The sequence below is a fragment of the Daphnia magna genome, linkage group LG9 (genome assembly GCF_020631705.1).
Source record: "Daphnia magna isolate NIES linkage group LG9, ASM2063170v1.1, whole genome shotgun sequence".
Taxonomy (NCBI): Eukaryota; Metazoa; Arthropoda; class Branchiopoda; order Diplostraca; family Daphniidae; genus Daphnia; species Daphnia magna.
This window is the reverse complement of record NC_059190.1, coordinates 474,086-490,060: the sequence shown is the minus strand read 5'-3', so window position 1 is coordinate 490,060 and position 15,975 is coordinate 474,086. Positions and strand designations below refer to the sequence as shown.

Sequence of the window (15,975 nt, the reverse complement as noted above, 5' to 3'; positions counted from 1 at the left end):
TTTGGGTTGATGAAAGACCGTTAGGCGACCCCGGCTGTCACTTGATGACATTCATCAAAGCATCGTAAAGGTATCGTAATTCATCATCAAGCAGAATAAAGGATGACATTTCTAGAAGGCCTTGTGCAATGTTCTTTTTTTCGTTTTTTTTTTTTCAAGAAATTTTGTTTTTGACGCGTTTTGTTTGTTTTTCAATTGACCATAAACGATGCGACAACAACCACTTTGCGGCCGCAATCTTTTTTTTTTTTTTCGGGACTGGACACACCCTGAACACGTGAAAGTTTATCGGTTGGCCTTGGATGCGACGACTCTACGATACATGGCTTTATGACCGTGAAATTTTACACAGTGCCATGATGGCTCTGATTGTCTTATTGTCATAACTTAACAGCTTCCCCTTTATTAAGGACTATCTAAATCCAAAATGGTATACTATCAAAACAAAAAACAAATACGTTATCGAATATGATTTTGCATACACGAAATGAAACTGTGAATGATACAGTATAGTTGGTGATTTATAGATTTCGTAATGTTAAGTCAGAGTTTCCTAGGTCACGATGCAATCCCTTTTTAGAATGATGGATTTCAACCTTCTATCGCATATCTATTATCGAATTTGCATAACCGGTGAACGCTTTTTTTTTCTTTTTGAATTTTGAATTTGTACCTAGTAGGTTACGTTTACGCCATCTAGACAAAGAAATTACACGATCATTTATTGAATTGAAATGTTCGTTTTTCAAGTGGTTTTAAAAGGATTGACCACAGCCAGCCGTTATGGCATGCACTGAAACACTATTGGGATGAATTTACTTGTAAAGAAACCAAAATTTACTCTCAATCGTTGTCTAAAAATAGTAGCACAAAAGCCAAAAATTTGCAATATAATTAATGCTGACAAAGGCACACAACCTTCAATTTCATTTCCATAACGGAGAGAGTCTAATATCCAAACAAACTCTGATTCAGCATCTCTCAAACTCTCTCAAACAGGATTGCTAAATGAAACTTACCAATTCTTCCGGGAGCTTCCGGGTACGTGTGTCGTTCAGACACGATTCGAATTTCAGCGGGGGGTTCTGGTTTCCGTGCAGTGGTTTCGACAACGACCTCTAGATGACGTCGAGTCTGTTCCAACGAGAAAAAAAAAAGAAAATGCGTTACACAATGATCTGAATTGCGAGTAAATCGATGCTCAATTCTCGCATGTTATTGGCTTAGCTCTATTTAAACTGAAGATCCCATCTCAAAAGATAAAACTCGTTTCTTTTGCTTATAATAATAAACGGTTTAAACAACCCGGCGTGTTTAACATCCGTGTTTGATCGTTGACGTTCCACTGACATTTAGATGCCTAAGAATCACAGCAAACAAAACACACACAAAAAACAAGAGGCATCCAATGCATTACAGCCGATAAAACATCAAGTTCTCATCGTTCTAGAATAGGATCTCTCGATCTGTGAATGATTTGAACGAGAAGAAGCGGGAAAAAAAAATTACTTTGGAAACTAATGTTGCACAAGTTCTATACGTTTGGAGAGAGAGAGTCGCAAATGAAATGAGATCGACTTGGACTATTGCAGCAATCACGAAACGTCCACGATTGACTGCAAGGGCAAGTAGGCAATCGTCAAGCGCACCATGTGCTTTAACTTGATAATAACGGACCCATATATAGGCCGCCTATATAAACGCCACACAGCAAATGCCCCGCTAGAATAGGTAATGAGTTTCGGTCATAGAGTCTTGAACTTGCCCCTCTTCTTATGGTTTCATCCACTTCTTTTCTGTTTCTTATATTTCTTTTTGTTTTGTTTTTTTAGGGCGGGTTGGGGGTATTTTCCTTTTAGTTAAAATTTACGACTTCATTAGGACGAGTGGGGAAAATGAGCACTGACCCTCGAATTGCTCTTCTGTTACACATTGTGTGTGTGGGCTATAGACGTTGTGTTTCCGTACGTCACCGTAACCGATGAGTGTAGAGTGCAGGGGGCGGTCTAATGATGATCCCTTTCAAAACAATCAGAATGAAAAATAAAAAGCCCATTCGATGGGTTTCCGTTCCTCATTTGAAACGGTTGCATCTTTCAAGACGATTTTTGAAGGAATTACATCCGCACAAGTCTATATACCTGGGCGCCATACGTTAAACATGACGTAGGGCTTTACAGTGGAATAATAGAATGCTTTTGAAATTCAATTAAAAACAAAAAACAAAGCTGATTGAATCCTATAGTTTTCTTCTATTGTTTAGCCGAACGTTCTTTTTGTTTGTTACACATTACACTATACGCAGGGACAAGACACAAAATAAAAAAAAAAAGAACAAGTTTTGAACGAGATTTGCCTACTCTTTGATTGTGGAAAAAAGAAAACAAGTTATGTGACACAATCAGCGCTGAAGGAGAAAGAAAAAAAACGAAGAACAAATGTCACGGTTTCCTTTTTCGGTTCTATGTACCGTGGCACGTATGAAAGCAATAAAATCCGGTACTGGATAGTCTAACCCCATCATTGTCCGCTTCCTGTTTGTCTATTTTTTTGTTGTTGTTGAACAAAACATCTTCAACCGACCAAAAAAAAAAAAATCAAAAAAAAGAATAGAAAATAGAAAGAGGATTCGTCCGGGATCAAAAAGGAAAAAAGTTTCACTTTTGTTTTGTTTGTATTACGTGTCTGCGCTCGAGTCGTTTCGTTTCTTGTTGTTGCTCATGTTGTTGGCATATATTGCGTCCGCCTTGTAAGTGTGTAGAGCCTAGTATTTATTTTTGAACCATCCACAAATGCGGGCAGCGTGCCAGCAGCAGCAAACTCTCCGCACATCCGCAATCATCCCTCCCTCGTCGTCTTCTTTTATCTTTTTTTCTTTTTTTTTCTCTCTTTTTATTTCATTTCACTCGTTCTCCTATTCTATTTTTTTTTTTTTATCGTGTTGTGTCGTTGAGCGCCAGTCACGCAAAAAGCTCGGTTCGGGTGACACGGCCAGCAGCAGTACAAAAAACAGCTCTTCGTTTTTTGTTTTGTTTTAAGGACATAAAAAAAAAAAAACAGAAAATAAATGAATAATGGGATGGAAAAGATTTGTCGATACAAAAGAACGTCAGTTATTTCGTGTGCTGGAACATTTTCCCCCTGCGCTTTCCGTGTTTAGCGAGCGACATATTTAACGTTTTCTGGTCGACTCGGTCAGATGCAATCCAGATATAGAAAAAAAAACAAAAACAAAACAACACGGCGAGAAACTTTTTTCTCATCTGCATATCTTTTTCTCGTTTGGTGTTGGAAGATGTTTTCGAGTTGACTCGAAGGGCACACAGGGAAAGAAAAGGAGCTCACGCGATCTTCAGATCGCTCTTCGACTTAAAACGGTGCGGTCAACACCTCGCTGCCTCAATCCCTCGGCTCTTCAACACACGTAGGCTACACACTCTATGATTTGCCACGTCGTCGGGGGTAGTCTACACACACACATCTCTTTTATCTACATTATTTCCCGTAGCAAAACATTCAAACAGCTACACACATGTGGCCAGCCAGGTCGACATACCTCGTTTTTGGAACAAAACTTTCTTTTTTTGTTTTGTTTCCCCTTTTCAAGAAAAATCCTCCCCCCAACACACACAGAAACGAAAAAAAAAAATTTTGAAATTTCTTACCCAACTGGCTGTTCCATCGTCTATTCCTGCAGGCTTCGAGGGAGGTCTAAAGAGAGAAAACAAATAAATAAAAGATGAATTGTCGAGCTGTTCTTTTTATTGGCGAAGCGAGCGCACAAACCGCTCACAGCTATCACACACACACACACACATCCACGTTCGTTTTAGATATGTGCTGGTGATTACCCGCTATTAAGTTGTCCGCTGGGGGAAAAACAAAAAACGTGGAGCAAACAAAAGCCAAAAGAAACAACCGTTTTTTCTTGTTGTTTATAGGCATCTCATCCATCAGCAGACCTTATGCACAGGCATCTTGTGTGTGTGTGTGTTGGGGGCGGCGATTACATCATATCTTTATACGCTCTTCTGCCCCTATGTACATATAGACACGCCATATAGTTAACTTACACACACGCCTCTTGCAGTACGCGATCCTGTGCCAAAGAAACGGACTGAGGCACTCCAGTCATCGTAACACATGGCCGTTCTTTCAAATTTGAGTTACTCGGCTGTATATATATATATAGCTGGAACACTTTAGGTGGTGTACTAATGTTATAGACGAGATACATAACGGTGGTGATGTTGTGTATAAGGGTTGCAAGAGATTTGAGGGATTTAATCCTTTTCTAAAAAAGAAGAAGAAGAAGAAAGAAAAAGAGATTTGAGGTGACATCTGGGGTGGGTATTATTACCATGAACGCATATAGATAGCTGCTGTACGTACGCTATGGTGGGTCGCATCTCCAGCCAATGCGATTAAAAGCCGCTCGGGATTGAATCGATCGGTTCCACATCCTAAACAGGGACGCGCGCGTGTCATCATCGTTGCCATGGTGAATGCGTGCGTACAATTTTCCTTCTCTGCGACCCCACCCTTTTCTGCAGCTGCCTTTCGCTCTTCCTTCTATCCCCCCCTCCACTTTAGCCATCATTTTATAAGCAGACTAGATGTATTGCCTCAGTCTCTTGACCGGGAATATACACACACAAGATTTTTCTTCTTTTTTTTTTTCATTTTTCCGGTTGGCCGAACATCAACCAACGCCACCTCTATCAACGACCGACGAACAAGGCCAAAACTCCAGCGTTTATGTAGATCACACAGACACGGCCGTACGCTCTCAACTCCGTCGACTTCACTCTGAAATGTTTTCGGTTCCTATATATCAAAAGTTGTCGGGGCTTTCATTGTCATTTGCCTATCGTCGTCCTCCTCCCCCCTCACATCATCATAACGTTTTTCGTCCAAATTCTTTTTCAATTTTCATTCGGACGACGAATGGATGCCCTGAACAATTTTCATCGCCGAGCAGATATCGTTTTTTTTTTTCCTTGGATGCATAATTGAAAAGAGCAACAAAAAAAAAAAAAAAAAAAAAGAGAAATTGAAAGAGAGTTTGGCGTTACCTGTCGCTCTGTTGGTGACGAACGTTTCCTCCATTTGCGTGAAGTTGTCGTGGATTCCCGGTGGTCGGATACGTTTCTCGCAGCAGCGCTTCTAAAAAAAAGAAGAAAAAAAAGAATAATAAAAGAAAACTTGTTAGTATCTGCGCATTGGTATTGAATTCGTTTTATTCTGGATAGGGAAAAGAAAAAAAAAATCGCCGTTGATTGACTGTCAAAATGTCAAGACTTTGTGCTGTCGTTATTTCCCACTTGCGGCGACAAGGGCAATGTCGTCTACACAACGGCATCGGGTCGTGCGAGAAAAATAAAAGATGCTGACAATCAAGAAAACAACAACAACAACAAAGAAAAAAAAAACACACACAAAAAATGGCGGAAAACTGTCGATCAGTTGCACCGCCACACGTCAAACAACGTCATTTCAAATCATGTGCGGCAAACCATTGCAATAGGATGGAGGTCTTTGCTTTCTCGGAAGAGCCACCAAGAAACCAACAAGAATAAAAAACACGTCGGGAGAAGGAGAAAGAAAAAAAGAAAAGCGGGGCGAAGAAAAAAGATGATTATAGAGATGGCGCACGGGTTGCTCGTTGGTGGTGGTTGCGCATATATCCATCATTTATAATCAGGTGGTGAAATGATGGTGGGTGGCGAAAGCCGGTAATCACGGGAGCATCCACAAACGCAGCTGGGATAAGAACCGAGTATAGGAAAATGAACAAAAGAAAACAAAAAAATAATAATAACAGCAGCCGCCAAGGTACGTTTTTTCTTCTTCTTCTTTCTATTTCAAAAAAAAAATGAGCTGACGAGAGTTCGTCGTCCTCGACAACAATTTGAACCAAGGAGGAGGAAGGTAAAGCATGCAAGAGAATTGTACATGTTTTTTTTTGTTTTGTTTGCTCGGGCTGCAATCAGTTTGTGCAGCCCCGCGTCTCTTATAGACGCCATTGCTCACGAGGAGAACATTTTCTTCTTCGTTGGTGTGTTTTTTTTTTTCTGTCTTTCCCTTTTTTTATTATTTTTCGCTTTAGCGTTTTTGGAGGTCCGTCGTGGGTGGCCGCCGTGAGTCTCTTTCTACGTTTAACCACGTCGTCGATGACTTTTTTTTTCTTCCGTTTTTCATGCTGCGCTCGTCATATAGAGAGACACACGCATAAATATCGGTGAGAAGATTCAATTAGAAATCGCTCGCATTTACCACGGCGACGCTGCATTTGTTCCCCTCCCCCCTACATCTATGTAACACGCTCGAATTCCTGCTCTTTTGAAGACGACTCCTTATGGCCCGTTTGATGATTGGAGCAAAGCAAAAAAAAAAAAATGAAAATAAAAACAAACAAACAAACAAGAAGAAGTAATAATCAAAGTACAACGTTCAACAGCTGACAGCTCCGAACCTCAAAAAGTCAGATGAGCGCGTAATCGATTTTTAATCGCTGTACATATTTAGTAGAAAAGGACTGTGTGTGTGTGTGTGTGCGTGCTCCACTCGCCTCCTTTTGGCTGGTGGTGATTTCACCTTTTCTTTAAAAATTTTTGTATTTTTTTGTTTGGAAAATTGCTTAATAATGGACGAAACAAAATGATGATCAAAGGTGTGCGTTTGCTGCTGCTGCTAGGAGGCATGTGGTAATCAAGGGTTTTGCCATTTTCGCTGTAGCGCGTCCTGTTCTCCTTTTTTAAAGTGGGCGCATTTGTTTGTTTTTGTTTTTAAAAAAAACTAAAAAGAGTACAACAGAGAAGAGACTATTTCGGGGTGGATTCGCGAGGTGCGGTGCGCCCTCGTTATCGTCTCGCCACTGCGGTGGGTCTTAAACCCCCGGTAGAAACAAAAACTGTTGCCCCTCTAAAATTAAAAAAACAAAATAGTTAGGCATCCTCCCCTTCTTTTGCTATGCGAGCTCAAACAGCAGCAGCATCCGTACATGGCATTTTTGACGGGCCACAAGAGTCGGCCAGCCAAATCCGACGTGGAGCCAATACAAGAAAGAGGATAGGCGCAGGGTGAAAATGAGTGCATGTATATATCTAAATAGAGCTACGTGCAGATATAGAGTCAAGATAGAGATAGGCAACACACACCGTGTCATCTGTGTAGGTAGCACACACACACAGTACATACAGAGACGTTGTGTTTTTGCGCCTCGCAAGGTCTCTGTCTGGCGCCAATCTCAGGTAGAACACACAACTTTGATGCTATTGTTTTTTCCCTTTTTAAACTGCATTTCTGTTTTTTTACACACATGCCATTCAGTTGCTACTAGCAGGCGATATATACCCCCCGCTTCATCTTTAGCTGCCGCTCTTTTCTTTAAAAAGATCTCTCTTTTTATCTTGATTCACAAGTCGTCAGATTGTCACCAATGAGTGGCCAAAAATGAAGCCAATTCCTTTTGGCTTTTTTTTTCTCTCTTTAGGTTGTCCTCTGCCCAAACAGCTCAGCAACCAAATGCCATCGGCTTGTTCTTTCGGTCTTTGGTGTGTCTGTTGTTGACAGCGCTAGACGAGAAGTCAGTCGCCGTGTTGTGCGTCTATCGCTTCATCACAAAATCCAATCTGCTTAATTATTATTTCCTTTTTTTTTCTTTTCTGAACAAAAACCCCCAAAAAAAAAGGGATAAATATGAATTGATCCATCCCCACAAAAAGGCGGACGTTATTATCCATCCGACTTCTCTCTATCGTGTTGCAGAGAAGAAGAAAAAAAAAAGAAAGACGTTTCGTTCGGAGCAGCTTGCAAATGGATAAAGCTTGTTCTGCCAGTCCGTTTCCTCGTGTATATACACATACATATGTATAAATGCAATCAGCTTCTCTCTGGCGCTTGATTGCTCTCTGCTCCAACGGCGCGGTTCTATGTTAATTGCTCAGGTGTTTTTATGATTACAGTGTGTCGTCTTCGTCATAGACATCAATACTTTCCTCTGTCTGCTTTTCATTATTCCATTTTTTTTTTTTTTTATTTATAGAGACGAACAAGTGGGAGACGAAATACCATAGGGATATATATATATTCAAGAACGGGAGGGTTGTAAATAGAAAATTTATATGATTAGGTACTATATAAAGTTGTAAAAGAAGAAATACGAAAAGAAAATAGAAATGGGGAGAATTAGAAATAATAAGGAGACGAAAGAATCCGTAGCTGCCGTTGCTCGGCTTTTATTTTCGGGCGTGTGCTGCGAGTCTCTCTCTCTCTTTCTTTTTAGAAGGGGGATTTCAGATTGACGAGCTTCTTCTTCTTACAAATATTGCCTCTCTTTCTGCAGCGTCTAATCTTCTAGCGTTCGATATAATCACATATTCACAACAAGAAGAAAAAGGTTCAACAAGTTTACCTTTTTGTGTGTATGTCCATCACATAAATAAAAGGGAAAAAAAAAGGGGGGAAATGAAATTGACGGAGAGCGGCGGAAGAGAATGCGTGTCATCTCTGATTCGTCGATGAAAATTGAAACCTTTGGAAAAAGCAGCCGCAATGCAAACGTCCCAGTGCGCTTCTTCACTGCTCCCCCCTCTCGTACTACCTCTTCGTCTTGAATAATTCAAAAACGTTCCACAGAGAGAGACGCCATTTGCCTGTACAGCCTGTCGTTTGATGTGGTTTGTGTGCGAGCAGCACAAGCATCAACACATTCCCCGGCTTAGGGGCATGAAAGAAGCGAAATGAAAATTCATCGAGGTCCACTCACCTGTTCTTATTTTTATTTTTTATTTTCAGCCAACACATGATAGAATACGAGTCGACCCCCTGCAATAAGACGCGACGAGAGGCGGCAGAAAAAAAAAATGATATAGGGCAACAACAAAGTTTAGTTATTTTGGTGGCGATGGAGGGGAAAGAGCTTATTACATACGATGGGTGGAAAAAAAAAACAAATAGAAACGCCACGTCAGAAATGGTTGATTCATTTTCCTCTCTCTCTCTACGTGGTTGGAAAAAAAAAAAAATCTGAAATGGAAGAAGAAGAAGAAATTTTTGTGTTGGTACGTTGATTGAAAATGCCACGTGAGCTTCGTCTTCACGCCTTCAAGGTGCGAGAGAGCCACGCATCCTGACCTCCTCCTGCCTCCTTAACATACATGAACAGCATACACTGGATAACCGAACAGTAGAACGGCCTAAGAAAATCGTATTCGGGTTCCTCATCTCTCCGAATTGCATAAATAAATAGGAAAACAAACAAAAATACGAAAGGAGGGGGGGCTGCTGCGGTGAATTTTGAGAGGCCTGTGTTACATTCCCCCGCCGTGTTGCTGTTTGGGTTGTTTGTTTTTTTGTTTCCGATTGCAACTCTCTTGTCTCTCAGTTTCTATAAGCTACCACTTGCACGTCAGCTCATGTTCGTTATGAATTATGCATGTTTCTTTATTTACCTTTTTGTTCTTTTTGCCCTACATGTATAGTCGATGTATTGAAAAGAGGAACCCCCCTCTACGTTGGTAAAGCTCACAAATCGAATAACAATTAAATGACATTCGTAATGTGGATCTGCGGATTAGGGCCATGCCAATGGGTTGAGCTATTATGTGAACTGCATCGATTAGGATCTGCGGATGTTTAATCTCTGCGCTTCCTTCTTCTTTGAATCATTTAGAATGCGCCTATAAGAAATAGAAAAGAAAAAGAAGAGACGGAACTATTTGGCCGGCGCCTGTCCTCTTCAGCAACTCCAGCAGGGGGTCGACTCCTGGCCCTCCCCCCTTCTTTTTCCGAATAAGTTACTTGGAAGATTTCCATGTCTAATAGAATCGACGCGCGACCCCCGTCCTTTCTCTTCTGACTTACTGCTCAAACTTTGGGGATCTATATACAGTATATATATATTCGACTTTAGTGGCTCTCTTTTGACTCGATTATTTACGGACTCGGCCGGGTCCTCTCAGCCGGAATTCCAGCCCTACTTGACCCCTCCTAAAATAAGACAGGAGAAAGAAAAAAAAGGTACACCCGTGTACCTAAACACACAGACACTTTGAAGAAAAGGGGGGGGCTAACATACTTAAAAAGGTGGTGATGGCCTCACGGCCAGTGCAAAGCGGAGAGATGAGAAAAACACACAGACGAAAGGGGGAAAAAAATGGGGCCCACCCCCCGGTGGCCTCGTTAATGATCTCTTTCATGTTTGTTTTATTGAATTTTTTTCTTCCTTCAAAAAATCTATCAAGAAAAAAAAAAGGAAAACCTTTGTGTGTTTATATTTTTTTAGCTTTTAACGGTGAAACTGCCCATCATTGCAGCAACGTGCGTTAAACGAATGGATTGCAAGGCCGTCTTGTAAGAAAATCACTTCCTTTTACATTTGCGGTCTTTTTAACTTGCGTATAAATGACGCGCAATTCAATAGGTGAAAACAGAGTTGTGGAAAAGGCTTGCCACAATTAATGCGAACGCTGTTCCGCACAAGTTTTTCAATCGCACAGGAGATTATGCAGCAACGCATGAAAAAGAGAAGACCAAACTCGACTTTTAAATGCTCTAGATCAACTCAATAGGCAGTTGGTCGACAAGACAACAGGTGGATAAACAAGAGAACTTCAAGAGGCGTATGAATAAACATCATCGTTGAGAAAATCCTCATTAAAGAATCAAAACTAAAGTTGGAATCGCAGTCGCATCTCAAAGATGCAAATCGCACAGCGTCAACTTAACAAGAAAAATGAAAAACAAGATTCTGTGTCGACATTTGAACGAATCAGAAAATGAAAAAGCCCTGATTTCACATCCATTATAAAACAAGGTGCGCAGCTTTACCCCCTAAAGGTTAAACTATAGGTTTGACATGAAAATAAACGAAATAAAAATTCAGAGGACGAGCTGATCTTTAAAACATTTCCCTCTTATCTGTTCGTGTACAATGAAAACCCCCCTCAATTCTAACGATACGTTTCAGGAAAATGTTGGCTTGCGTACTGGAAGTAATGGGCCCTTTGAGACGCTTGGCTGGACAATCGACATCTCCGTCGTGCCAGCCGGAGGGGGGGGAGAGACGGATGGGCGTCGGTAATGGGCCTCTCTCTCTCTACTGTCCAGTTATTGTCCGATATGTCTAAGGTCTTCTACGACCGTCTAAATGCGTATAAACATGGGGGGGTTGGGGGGAGATATAACCAATACACAATAGTCGAAAAATACATTTTGTCTGCTGTTTTGGTATACAATTGAAATAGAAATGGGAGAGATTGTTAAAAACTGAAAATCGAAAAAGATCGGGGAGTGGGGGGCGGATGACCGTTGGTCAATCGAAATTGAATTTCCTCGGCAAAATGAAATAAAAAGTGGGAAAATGGTGGCTTACCTTGTATAGTTGTGTGTGTGAGTGGAGAGTGGGCGACGGTTGATGGGTGTATTTGGCTGGAAAAGATTGAAAGAGACGGATGACTTTAGAATTTGTTTTGCCCCAACAAGATGATGAGTGTGTGATGATAGTTTTGGGTGGCAAACTAGCACTCGCTTTGAGCTGTCCGAGCACAAACGCACGAAAATGTGGGGGAAAAATTCAATCGGTTGGCATTAATGGCGAGTCCGAGGCATTCGTACACACTCTATTAGACACAGTTGGAAGAGGGCAGAGAAAAATGGCGGACAGGTCCAAATCCGCCCATCGAAGAAAATGGCCACACAAGTGCAAACGAATGTTACAATCATTTCAACACGCCGACACAGAGGCTCACATTCTCTGCCGTCGAAACTGCGTGCATCTCTAAAACATTCCCCATTTTGTTTTGTTTCTTTTTAAAAGGTCGATAAATGTCACTTTGGCTGAGCCATCATTTCTCAGGGCCTTTGGGTCGGCAAAAGAGAGGCTGGGCTTGATTCCTAAATCCCAATGTTGCCTGTTTTTCTATTAGATGCAACCGCCAAAAAAGAAATAAAGAAAAGTGTGGTGCTATTTATTTCATATATCCGACAACATTCCACACTGCGCTTCTCTCTTTTGTCTCTTTCTCGATGATGATGATGATGATAGCATAAGGAGGCGGGGATAGATTCTCTCTCTCTCTCTGCCCGGCTGGCCGGTTATTTACAGTGTTTGTATAAGATGTTGAAAGCGTCTTTCTCTCTCCTCTACGTCTATCTGACTCATAAAAATCCTTATTTTCGGAATGGTTGGCCCTTTTGCGTGCCCGATTGTTTGCACGCGTCACGGCGGGCCCGATGCGCGCCCATATTAAATCACGCGCGCGCGCGCGAGTCCCGGCCCTCAACAACCGCCGCCTTTTTAACGCGCCCACATTTTCACAGGAGGTCGACTCTTTCTCGGCCGTCTCTCCACACACACACACACACACTGGCGAGAGAGTTTGAAGCAACAAATAAATGAGGGGGAAAAATAGACAAGAATGAGAATAAATAGACAAGAAATCAGACAGAGTCTCATTAGCATAGGTATATCAAAAGGAACCGACAATTCAGAGTGAAAAGGCCGACTCTTTTTTTCATTCTTTCTCGTTGCGTGATGTTGGCCCTAACAGTGCCTCTCGATGATGGACGCTCTTTCCCCCCCCAAAAGCGGCTCATTTCCCGTTTCGGCTTTTTTCTTTTTTCGTTAGAAATTTGTCCGCTATCCGATTAACGGCTTTAAGAAAATACACAAAAAGTCCATGCGAAAAAAGCACGAATTCAAATCATTTTTTAAATTTTTTTTTTTTGAAATCCCAAAACTTCCATTTTCACTAAAGAAAACGTTTCTTCCAACCACCAACAGCTACGTAACTTTTCGTTTGTCATGCAAATTAAAGCCCCCGGACGAAGACAGCCACGCCCACATCAACCATTGCAAACGACACCAACCGCAGCCGAAATGACGCCTTTTCAAAGTGTCTGGCGATGCTTGTTACGTTCTGTACACACATCGTCGGTAGTAGCCAAGAGGCCCACCTCATATTATTTTTCAAACGATGAGAAAAAAGAAGAAGGGGTCGGCTAAAAAAAAAGAAAACAAACATCACACGACCGACAGAATGATGAACAGGGGGGGGGTATTTCTTTCTATTGTTTTGTTTTACACATTACCCACCTATTTTTGACTCGAATAAGAAACTAAAAAAACTACGGAGCTATAAAAGCAGAGAAACACTTTGAGTTCACGGTTTGGGGGGTGGGGGGGTTTTTTGGTGGCGGCGCGATGCCACGGAAAATTGGTGTGTGGTTTTTTTTAAATTTTTTTTTTTCGCTCGTCGAGTCGTTTTTCTTTTGTGCAACGGCGGCCGGCAAAGGCAGCGCCTCTCATTTCCACCGCCTATTATGCAACATTATATTAGACATAGAGAGAGAGAGAGCAAGCCGCCGCTGTGCCACACACTCGACCGCGCTTCTAATCACGCTCCCATCATCCGTGTTGTTGCGCTCTGTCGTATTTTCCTTTTCTTTCGTGAACGTACAGAAAGACGTGAATTACGTCTGTTGCGGCTCGCCTTTATTTTTCCTCTTCTGTCGTCTGGCAGGGACCGTCCGCGCTGACGTTTGTTTATGGACACGTCGTCCAACTATCAACCACCACCACACAGCGCAATGAAGGCGGCCTCTGGGGGTGTGAGTTTACCTACACGCACACCTTCTTTTGTTTCTTTTTCACTCGTTTTGTCTTTTGTTTTTTGTTTTTTTTGGGGGGGAGAAAGGGGTTCGAAGGCTTGGTGATAATGAGACATGAACAGTTCAGTACATCGGCCCCTTGAAATAAAAAGACGGGCAATGCAAAGTCGTGAATATATCAATATTAGAATGTACATACGTTACATTATACACGACACTATCAGCGTGAAAGAAAATGTCTTTGAAAAATAAAAAATCCAACCTTGTTTTTGTCTTGTTCGCTGCTGACGTGCAAGTGTAGGGATTCCCCAAACAGGATTGGATAGAATTTCCTTATAATTAGCTCTTATATATCTATGAAAGAGAAAGGAGAACGAAACAACGAAAATAAAAAAGAAAAGGGTGAAAAAAAGCAAAGCCTTATTACGTATAGGCTATACGACACGCGTATGTGTATAGCCGTGTGCCAATCGAAGAACTATGGGCACTTGCTGTGAAATGAGCGGCCCAGGAAAACTGGAGAGTGTCATCACGCAATAAGTCCAGCAAAAGACAAACAAAAATTGATGCGAAGCCTCGTCGACGTTGTTGGAGAGTGTCGTTGGGAAATCGACCGTTGCTGATGCGATCAGAATTACATACACGCGATGAGCGCCATCGTTCAACGTGATTTTCTCGTCCCGGCAAATTGTTGATCCCCCCCCCCCCTCCGACGATTAAATGCAAAAGATGGCGGTAGTGGCTGCTCTTTGCTGGTCTTATACATCCACTGGATCGATTTTTTTTTTTCCTTTGTACAGTTTAGGTCGTGGACGTTGTCCAAGTTTCCGATGAAAGGTTGAGAAATGTGATAAAAAATCATCAAAATCGGATCCACCTCATAATTCGAAGCCCTTTCAAATATTTTTGTGCTGGGAAAAAGGTTTCAAGGGTCCCGAAAGTGGAGAGAGACACACATCAAGAAAATGCAAATAATTGCGACAAGTATAATCAATGCGGTCAGTGTTCGTGTCGGCATTTCAAATAGATGTCAGTATATATAACATTTCTTTTTGTTTCACTCAATCAGTTTTTTGTTTTTTGTTTTTTATTATTCTAGTTCAAGTGCCGCTGTGTGTGTATAATCACGTCGCCTCCAGACAGCCGGTTTCCATTTCTCATCATTTCCTAATGTCTCTTTCTCGAATTGTTGAATGTTTTTCTTACTTAATGATGATTAACGGCAAAAAGAAAAGCCAGTTTGTGTTATTGTTGATTATGTTTTTGTTTTTTTTTTCATATAAATTTATTCTATTGTGGCGTGCCGGCAGTCCCTTTGCGGCTTTTCTTTCGTCAGGAAAAAACCCCAACAGTCACGCCAGATCGTGCCCCCATTGCTGCCCGTTTCCCCCCCCTTTTTTTTCTTCTTAAATAAATAAACTCTATTCAATATCATTTCTTGATTTTCTAGAAACATATTTCAACTTATCGATTGAAAATGGACCGCTCCGGATGGCCGAACATTGCCATCGAAAAAGAGAACGTTCGGCTTGCAACGCCAATTGTGCTGCTGTGTAGTGGGGGGGAGGACGAGGAGACAATTTGGAATGGTCCAACGCCCATAGCCAACAACACGAGGACTTTCGGATAAGAGGGGAATCCGACCAATAGGCGACGATGGTCTCATTGACACCATCCAGGCCTTTGCTGCCATCAGATTGGTCGGCGGCTGTCTACATAGTCCTCTCTTCTTCTTTCATATTCTGTAGACGGGGAAAAAGCCAACAACATCACAAAAATTGGAGGGTGGGCGCCCACCAGCACGGCCGCCGACCTGCCGCCTCACGTCTCTGCGGATGGAAAAAAAAAAAAATCCATCCATTCGCTCCTCTTTTCTAGATGAAATCCCCCCCCCCCTCTTTGATGCCTCCTCCTTTTCATCCACATCTATTCAAATCTTTTTCCTTCTCTGAAATATTCTCCGCTGTGTATAATATCTCTGCCATCCCCCTTTTATATTAAAAAAAAAAGAGAAAAACGTAGTAGACACACACTACGATCCGTTCTTCTTATAAGCAGGGGGGTTACACACACACACACACACACTATAAAAAAAAATTGTATATACAAGAAGAGGAAGAAGAAGAAAATAGTTTGCCTTGGCCTTGGTCGCCGCCGCCGTCATCAACGAGTGGACCGCCCGCCGGTTGCCTGGACAACCTGCTGATAGAGAACCTCACCACTCCGCCGTATGTGCGTGTGTGTGTGTGTTTAGAAGATACATAATTTTTTTTCTTTCTCTCTCTCTCTCTGCTCAGATTTCTTTCTTGCCCTTCTCCGCACTGTTTCGATGGAGAGAATACATTTTCATATTTCGTGTGT

The 15,975-nt window shown here is 41.8% G+C and overlaps 1 long non-coding RNA gene across 1 annotated transcript; it reads right to left on the bottom strand.

Moving 5' to 3' along the window:
- Positions 1-705: 705 nt before the first annotated feature.
- LOC116931261 lies at positions 706-11,906 on the bottom strand. Its single transcript, XR_006651413.1, has 5 exons — positions 11,378-11,906; positions 5,076-5,166; positions 3,666-3,711; positions 1,020-1,134; positions 706-948 (listed from the first exon to the last, which is right to left on the bottom strand). It is a non-coding gene; the product is annotated as an uncharacterized LOC116931261 (long non-coding RNA).
- Positions 11,907-15,975: the final 4,069 nt, after the last annotated feature.